Genomic DNA, 9,839 nt, shown 5'->3' with positions numbered 1-9,839 from the left:
CATAGGCAACATTTTTGATTTCCAGCTCAAACAAAACCCATGCATCCTCTGACAATCATTTTGCTTTGAATAAAAGGATTAATTACTTCAGACACATGCACTTCTTAGATTACACCCGTAACTTGTTTACTCTATGAATTTTGGGGGACAGAGGAATACTGTATTCCAACTAGAAGTATAAACCTGTTTCCAATATTTATTGAGTGACACAACTGCTATTTTTTTTGCTTTTGCTTTGTTGTTTTTTTTTAATCAAACACTATGTGCTCAGGATATGAAAAACAGTCCAGTGATCTTATAATCAGATTGGGTAGTTTTGTTTAAATCACTGCACACATCACATCATCTCTTTGTGCTGTCTCTCAGCTCTGTTCTGCATGTTAATTAGGTAGGGAATGGAAATATGGCATGTGAAATGCTCAGTAGTCCCAGGAGATTAATATACACAACTCCCACCAAAAATGTTGCAGATCAGCCCTCTGAATCCTTTTCTCCAGGATATTTGATTCTCCTGCCTGCCCACACAAATTAAATAAGCACAGCAAATGAGTAATACTGAAACCTATATCAAACAAGATCAATATCATGGGTTCATGTATCTTTCCCAGTCCTTTTCCTCACTTTAGCTCCTCTGGGACAATTTAAACCTTATTTCTTCCATGCTTATCACCAATTTAAGTCTGAACATTATAGCTCAGCTAATTTTCTCTTCTGCTTTCTCAGAAATGTCAGTGTGATTAAGCAAAAATGGTTCAGGTAGGTCAGTACCTGTTGTAGGTGTTTTCATGTTAAAATGTGAAGTTTAAAGTAACACTGGTTATTTTTACATGTAGGACACTTCTTTTATATTTTAGAAATATAAGCAGTAAGGAAAAGCTGTCAGTTTCAGCAAATGACAAAGAATAAGGCAATATTTCCCCCTCAAGATCTCCTGTGTCTTACACTCCTGATTTCTAAGGACCCTGCACAGGAAAAAGAAGGATAATCTGAGCTTGGAAAACAGAGTTTTACTAACCCAGTCCATAGTTGAAGTAAAACAATGCAGCTATAATTACACCAATACTGAGTTACTCCACTAGACTTTCTTAACATTATTTTCCCATTAATGGAACAAAATTACTAAAGTATTAGGTATACCAAGAGCTAGCAATATTTATCAGAAAAAATAAAATGCAAGTTAGCTTGCAATATATTTTAAAGGGTTTTTTAAAAAGGTTTTAAAATGTTTTTGAAGGGTTTTCCTCAGAGATTCTTGTGTGATACCTGTATGATCACACTGCTGTTTGCTAATCACAGGAAATATGAAATATAACAGAATTCTAAGATAATTCAAATTTAAAAAAAATATTTAAACTGGGTTTTAAAATCTTTCAGACACTACATTTTACTATTAAAAGTAATTCTTGTAGTGAGCACTAAGAGTGAAGGCAATGGGAATATATCACTGCAATGTAAGGTGCAGATGCTGGTTTTCAGGGGACAATGTATGTAAGACGTGATATAACAGTGAAAACAATAGCCTAAGCAAACTATGATTTCAGTTTACCAGTTCTTAGTTCTGGTTGTTCTGACCAGAAAGCAAAAATTATGTTTTTCAAAATAAAGTTTTAGTCTAGAAATTTACATTACAATGAAATGCAACAATGCAGACTTTTTTATGAGATCCACTCTGAGTGAATGTCTAACACAACAGCACACATGGCATCCACGAAAGATGCAGAAAAAAAGATTTGAGTTCCTACTGTAAGACAGGCGATAACTCAAATACATACCAGCTTCTCTTTCATCCTTTTTGGATGTCCCCACCACCCACATTTAGCTGTGCTGCTCAGTGGAAATAAGTAGCAAAGCAGGAGCATTAACTTTTCTGGTGACACTAGCTAACAATTCAATCTCTGACCGCTACCTCAGAATAGCTAGGCCTACAAAAACGTAAAGTACATGCAAAGAAAAACAGCACAGTTCAAGAAAGTAAGCTTCTAAAATCAAACCCACGCAGATTTGATATCTTCTATTGCATATGTTAGTTGCTGTTGGATAAACCTAAACTCAGACTGGAACCTAAAAACCTAACTCGCATATTTGGCCCATCTGGCACTTCTATTCTGACAATTTTATGCTGATGTGGCTTCTTTTTTAGGTCATTCAAACTCATGATTTTCTCTCTCAAGCAGATATAAAATGTCTGTTGCTTCCAGGAGACTGAAAACCTGGACTAAGACAGATCGTTGCTCTACCTGCCGGCGATTAGCAGTGTACCGCAGAGAGCAAAAGTTGATGGTGTTGTACATCTGTGCATTCAGCATTCAGTGGCACTAAGCCACTAGTCTCTTTTCTGCATGACCAACTGACTAATTACTGTACTTGGCCTTTTTGAGTCCCTTCAATTAATGCAATGTGCAGTTGCACACAGTGATGGAGTCACCCATACAGAACAGAATCTGGGCCAGAATTAGTCTCTAAGTCCCAGAAGCACCTGTTACAAATACAAAGTGTCCAGATGGTCTGGTCTTTGTGGGAAAGTGTCAAGAATTGACTTATCTGTCTTTCTTACTTTTGGTTTAAGGTCATAAACATGATTCTTTTGAAGCAGAAAGCCAATCACATTTACGGGATGGGGAGAGAAAATAAAAAATAAAAAAGGAAAAAAGAGAAAGGAAACATAGGATAAATGCAAAACCCACTCCATTTGTAAATCTTAATGACCCAATAGAGCTCGTTGTTATCATGTTCTGGACAGGCAAATGGGTTTAGCCTGTGATTACAATGCAGCCTTCAACATAATTAGATAGATTTATTTAAACACAGCTGTAAACCATAAAAATGTGAAATATTTAGTGATCGTAAATTCCATAGTTTGTAAATTCAAACTTAAATCTCCAGTCAGCTATTTTGCTTTGGTTTTGTTTAGAAACACTAGAAAATACTGCTCTTCTTTCACTGTCTTTTTTATGGATATTGGTTATTTGAGTTTATAACAGTCAAGATTGTTCCTGAATGCTGATTCACTTTTTAATAGTATGTTGCTTAATTCATGAGTGTTTTTCCTCCTTTGAAAATGACATTTGAGATCAGTGACTCCACTGGCAACAACCATGGTGTTTGCATCCCATGCCTTCTCAGTTGCGTGAGATGGAGGAAGAAATATGCAGGTTTTTTGTTAGATCCTGAAAGCAGTTAGGTTATATCAAACAATAACCAGGAACAATGGCAATCGTGGCTTCCTAATATGTCTGTTTTAATAGAACAAATAATGTTTCATGCATTGCTGAAAGCTCTTTTTTTCCTACTTTACCTCTCCATTTGCTTGCTTGCTTGCTTCCTTCTTTCCTTGTGTCCTCTTTCTGCCTTTACATAGCCACTCAATATGAAGAAGAAATGAGTGAGAGGGGTAAGAGAGAAAGAAAGAGAGTTGAGAAAAGAGAGGAAGCTATTTCAGTAGAAGGAAAATGTGGGAGAGTAATAAAACGTATGTTCTGCCCATCAATCATTTGGCTTGTATGAAATATTTATTCTCCTGTGTAGGGTCTGTAAACTTTAAATGCCTGAAATGCCTACCATTATATCCCTGCATGTTCACTTAACACAAAAAGAAACACATCACAAATAGCTTTCTGAGTTCCTAACTCAAATTTGAACAGCAATGATTGAATTAATGTCAGTCACATTGGAAACATGCCTATTTTTATTATTCGTAATTACTGAGATAATATTGGCTACTATAAAATGTGTAAGAGACGTCCAGTATTTTTAAGTATAAAATACAGTAAAGTAACAGCTACTACCAATAATTATGGTTTGGCTTTATTTTGTAGTTGATGCATTATTTCCTTGGATTTTGGGGACACTATAATGTATACTGAACAAATTTTCTGTATTTTCAACAGCTCAAGAGACATATGCTACTTGAAATAAATCCTCTAAGTGGATTGATTCACATGATGGTTTAAAATATGAATATTAATCAATACTTTACTGGATTTTGGAAAAATCACAGAACCAATATTTGAATTTAAAATGTGAAAAGAGCATGGAAGTAGCATGAGGAAAGGATATATTTCATATATCCCAAGGACAGATAATTCAGTATTTGCCCTTACTGTAAAAAGGGATATGAAAGCTAAGCTGCTATTTTTGTTAAACACGTGGAAACACAAAGACAAGGCAATGTTGTTAACATGTCAGGAAGGTTGAGTCATGCTCCATTATTCTTTGACCTTGCTATATTTACTTAATAAACCTGTGAAATACTGCATACCCCAATTTCTAAGAAAGAACAGTGGCTCTATCTGTAAAGGGCTACAGCTATGGGCATTTAACTGGGCATTTTCTTCTAATGACATTTCTGTGCTTTCACCTGGTTGTATCAGAGCAGTCAGACTTGGGGCAGAGCTGGACTTCAGAGCCACATATGTAGGCAAGCGGACATTGTCAGGAAAAATCATTGGGTCAGATCCAACAACCTGACAGAACTGAAGCTGCTGTAGTTCCATACTCCCAGGAGCAACGTGTAGAGAGGCTGAGCATGTATTCCCAGCAGGCACATGCATATAGAGCACACGTTCACCACACATATACATGTGTATATATATGGCTGACTGCACAGGTCAAGACAGACAGACACATTCAGCACTCATACAAATGCAGATACCACCGGCAGCCTCATCCTGCTCCCCTCCTTGGCTGAGCAGGATGGTCTGCTAGTGAGAGTGTATGTATCTATGCACACATGCACAAGGTGGTTCCCTCCAGCAGCTGGGCTCGAACAGTCAACTCAGTAGCTGCCCCTGGATCCCACCTCCCTGATTGCTGGCATTTGGACATATGAACTCCTGAGGCTATAGTCCCACTCATGTTGCTAGTACAGATGATCTCATTCTCATACACACCTGGCCAGGCCCGTTTCCTAGTAGTCAGTTTCCTGTAGTTTTGCTCTTGGAGGTACACACGCATACTCTTGTCTCCCAGGCCACTTCACCTACTTGCTGGCTAGTCCAGCGTGATGTTTGTTAGTGATCACACACGCACTTGCATGCCCATGCTCTCCAGAGGTGTTGTCACCACTAACACAGGGGCCTCGTGACCCAAGGTCCTACTCCAGAAGCTGGCAGTTAAGCCTACTCAGTCCAGCCTCTCCCATCACTGGTACTAAGGACACATAGGCTCTCCAACCTGTTCCCTTACTCTAGTTGCTGCACTAAGATCCCCATACACCCCTATTCTCCCCAAGTCCATCACCCATGAAAGAGTTAGAAATGAATTTTAGAAACAAATTTAATCAATAAATAGGGCAGACTGTGCTGACCAGGTGCAGGGTGTAGGTAGACAAGTGCACTGACCAGCAAACTATTGACTGACTGGGGCCTTTTTACATGCCTTATGCATTTATTTTCCTACTCTTCTTCCTCCCCAAATAATCTAAATATATTTTCTTCCCTTTGGTTCCTCTTCAAAATGTCCCATAATAACCCCTGTGCACTCCTGAAATGCTGTCTCCCTGCAGCCACATTGTGTCCCACAGCCTTAAATTGGGTTCCTGCTTGTGATGGTGCCCCTGCACTCTGTGGAGATGAGTCTTTGATGGGCTGATGGCTCCTGTGATGGGCCAGAGAGTAGCCAGGGCAGAGTATTATTCAACAGAGCACAGAAAGGCAATAGTGAATTGTCTTTCTTTGCTCTGTTGTGGGTGTGCAGACAAGCTTTTACCACATAACCTAACATGTACATCTGCTAGCACGGCCACACAGTCTGCTCAGTGGAGTTAGTTTCTAGAAGCCAGCTTTCTCCATTGCAAAACATGAACTGAGTGCAACTGTGAGTAATCACAGCTGTGAAAGATGTATTTTAAAGCCACCATTTGTATTGGACAGGTGTTATTTTGTTGGAAACTCATATTCATGTTATCACCCATACAATTGTTTTCAAGCAAGGAATATTACAGGAATTTAGCTGTACTTTAAAACAGCTAATTGGGGGGGGGGGGGGACGACCGGAATCTATTTATCTTTCTAAGTAATAACAAATAATAAATTTATCTTCCTAGTTGCTAACTGCAAACTATATATATCATATGAACTATATGTCATTATATAGATATATATGAGTATCTATGTACTATTTCATATATATTCACTATAAAATATACTCACAATGTAATATATGTACAGATACGATTAGAAATGACAAATTAGGTGGTTTCGTGTCAAATATTTTTGTTTTCATCTCACACAGAGTGAAATTCATCCCATCTAAATTCTGATGCCTAATAGCTAAGCATTTGAATTAAAATAAGTCACTCTAGACTTTCTTCATAGTCACTTCAGAGAAATACATACCTCCAGAAACATCTCCTATTAACATAGGCATCTAAGAGAAATAAAATGAATCACTACTATCATCTAGATGCACTTATTTTTGTTCATCAATCCAAGCTGACTAGCTAAGACAGGTATCTATATTTCAGGTAAATAAAATAGTTTGAATCGAGCATCGTGTAAGACAGAGGTAGAAAATAGCTGTCAGAAAACATCTCCATATCCATCTCAAATGTGAAATTTTCTTTTATTACACCTTTTCTATAAGACAAAATGTAACAAAAACTCCCAAGAAATTAAATGTTGATAGCATTTTTCATTTGCTTTGAAAATGACTTTGTGAAATTCAGTCATGGGCACACAGGTCATTTAAGAGAAAAAGTCCTGATTTACTGGAACACACCAAATCAGTATCTGACAGAGAAAAGACAGTTTTACAGTCTCTTCCTAACTTGAGCCAACATATATATGAGGGAAGAATTAACACCCTGAAGCATGTCATGCCTCCACTCCTACCTGTTCAATTAGTGACAGGCTGAAACTGTAGCTCTCATCATCATTCTTAGTAATAGCAGAAGATCCTTTGCTCAAAGACCCATCTGAAATCAAAATACTCATTTAATGATAATTCCTTAAAAAAACACGTAACTTTTATAGGAATCATTAACAGTTTGCTACACTCAGAGCACACAGTACCTCTTAATTTGCTTCTGCCTTTCCAAATAAACAACATGACAAAAGCTGAAGTGAGATAAATACCGTTCATTTGTATTAGTTACATAGAACCTTTTCACAGTAAAATGGAAACTTACAAGATGTAATTCATCTCAACATAAATTTGGAATCAAAAATAGACTGTGTCAATTGTTCCTCATTAATTGTTCACCTTTAAATACAGAAGCCTGGACTGACTTGCTCAGTTGTAGGTATATGCTTGGAATCTTACCATGACTGTGCTGATTATTCTTCTTTACTTGGTATAAACATCAGTATCAGACTTTCTGTTTACTGAAAGCAATGTTTCACCAAACTTTACTTCAGCTGGCACTCAGTCATGGGACCAAGACAACACACACTTGTTGTATACAGCAGACCAAATCTGTATGCTGTATACTGACAGCATAGAAATCTAACTAAACATTATTTGGAAAGTTTGTGGGTGAAGGTTTTCTACAAAAAATATTTGAAAGAAGTTTCAAATTTAATGAACCATAAGGGAAACTGCTGGCAGAGAATTCAAGGTCACTTCTAAAAGCTTTAATGAGGGATGAAACTTAGTGGATTTGTAAAGGTGATTCCATGTTTTGAGCTCTTCTGTTTTCTACTAGATTGATATTATAAAAACAAACTGATATACCTAAACCCGGGGTAATTACATTCAAATCCAATCTGTATTACTTACTGTACTGCTTTTATGTCCGTACTCCAGTTTTCCAGTGTTTTTTATTGCTCACACCTAAAAGAAAACACAAAGGAGCATTATTAAGCTTTAGAAAAGCCTATGAAATCTACAGGCATGGAGCAATATGTATAATTAATTTGCCTGCAACTGTTGCCTTAATTCAGGTATATATTTTTCTCATATAAAACTGTTTAAAGCTTAGCTCTGAAACATTTTTTAATTCATCAATACTTCAATTAAAATGATGGAGAAAAGTAGTATTGAATTCCTCCATCAAGTAGGCTGTTTTATATTAAAACCGGTAACAATTTATGACCTGATAGTATCTTGCAAAATCTTTTAGTACCACTGACTTTCTATGACTTGCATATTTTGAAAGGACTTTCAGGCATTGAAATCATTGAAGTGGATTTCCCCTATTCCTGTTTCCTTCCTTAATAAACAAAGAAAACCCAACAAAAACAAGCACCCCTTCTTTCTTTTATGGAAACACCTCTTCTTTTTTCATAGCTCGGGGCGGGGGTGGGTGGGGTAGGGGGTGGGATTGGGTGTGCAGGGAATCTAATTCTTAGTCACCCTTTATTATAAAGGAATTACCTTTTACAGAATTTTTCTTCTGTACTGATATTTTATTTTTTCCCCTCAGGTCTGCAACTGTAAACTTAGAGAAATCAGAGTGGTACATCTATAATCATTTAATAGATAACCTCTCACCTTTGCTTTCCTGAGTCCTTTATATTTTTCTCTGCAGTTTCTTTTTACTGCTGCTAAAGAGAGGACAACCCTCAGCAAGTGTTGCATTCTAGAGCACCTCTTTAGTTGTCCTAATGTGTTAAGGGCTGCAGGCATCTAATAAGTCATATACTCCTACATAAACAACACACCTTCAACATAATAACAACATAATAACAAACATCTGAGAAATACTTTAGGTCCTTTCTGAAAAGATTTTTAAGTGACTAATAATGACACTGATACATTCTTAAATCTGTGGCTTGTACTGGAAATTTTAGAAACATACAGATACTGTATACAAAAAAAAAACTTCTGAACTGTGAGGATATTACAGCAACTTGGTTTCCAGAAGAATTGTATAGATTGTTTTTCAAGTGTTCAGAACAATTACCTGTTTATGTATTCAGAGGCCTGACATCAGGTATTTGTGTTTGCCTGGGCATGTGGTTTGTCTCTAGGAGGAAGCAAAATACAATAGGTGAAAAGGAAAAGACTGTGAAAATTATGTTTCTGTTCCCATTCCTGTGTCAGGCTCAAGACATACAGCAGACAGTTCCTCTATCTCTGGGATGCTCAAGTACATTCAGTGGGATATTTCTGAGGCTATTGCCAGACTTCCTGTGTGTCTCAGAGGAGAGAAAAATGAAACAGATAACATGAAAAGTTGAAAACATGAACTAACCATGTTTTCCTTATGATTTACTAAATGGGGACTCTAGTAATTTTGAGACTGGTTCTGTCTTAGGTTAGAGTAAATAAAGCAAATCCAGAAGGACATTAATATCATTAACTCATATAGGATAGCTAGAAAAAATCTTGGCAAAGTTCTCTGATCTTCTTTGTGTTCTTTTTGTTATTCTAAACTTTCCAGTCAAATCAAATTTCAGAGACACTAACTCTCCTGGGAAAACTAGTGTTTTAAAAAGTTATCAATTGATGACATTAGTAGCTGGGGCAGAACAGACTGCATCTGGTTATCAGGATCGAATGATAACATTATCTAGATGACATGAAATGCTTAGATCAAAAAATAGATCTGTTGACAGTTGAAAATGTTATACATTTTGTTGATATGTTATTACTTATTTCTGGAAGAATATTCATCATCATAGTGACACAATATATAACTAATTATGTATTTTGGCATCAGATTTTTCCTTATTATATAAACTTGCTCTATATAGTTCTGAACATGGAAGAGAGTTTATTTAGTAATAGATTCATTAATTTCGCTACTAAGGAGCGTACATGGAAATGCGTGTAGAGTCTTGCTGAAATCTTGAACAGTGTGCAATTTGTTGACAAATATTTAACTTAGAAAATGGAGGAAGAGCAATTGCAATGGAACTACTGCTTTTATACAAGGCCTGTTTCTTTTTTCCTGTGCC

General features: G+C 36.7%; 1 pseudogene across 1 annotated transcript in view; it reads right to left on the bottom strand.

Moving 5' to 3' along the window:
• The window catches only part of LOC308059153, a 31,300-nt pseudogene extending 24,368 nt beyond the window's left edge, over positions 1-6,932 (bottom strand). Inside the window, exon 1 of the transcript in view lies at positions 6,831-6,932. The product of the transcript in view is annotated as an uncharacterized misc_RNA (transcript). The remainder of the gene's footprint in view (positions 1-6,830) is intronic.
• Positions 6,933-9,839: the final 2,907 nt, after the last annotated feature.

Source organism: Falco punctatus, assembly GCF_963210335.1.
Source record: "Falco punctatus genome assembly, chromosome: 2".
In the NCBI taxonomy this organism is placed as follows: domain Eukaryota; kingdom Metazoa; phylum Chordata; class Aves; order Falconiformes; family Falconidae; genus Falco; species Falco punctatus.
This window is presented reverse-complemented; position numbering and strand designations above follow the sequence as displayed.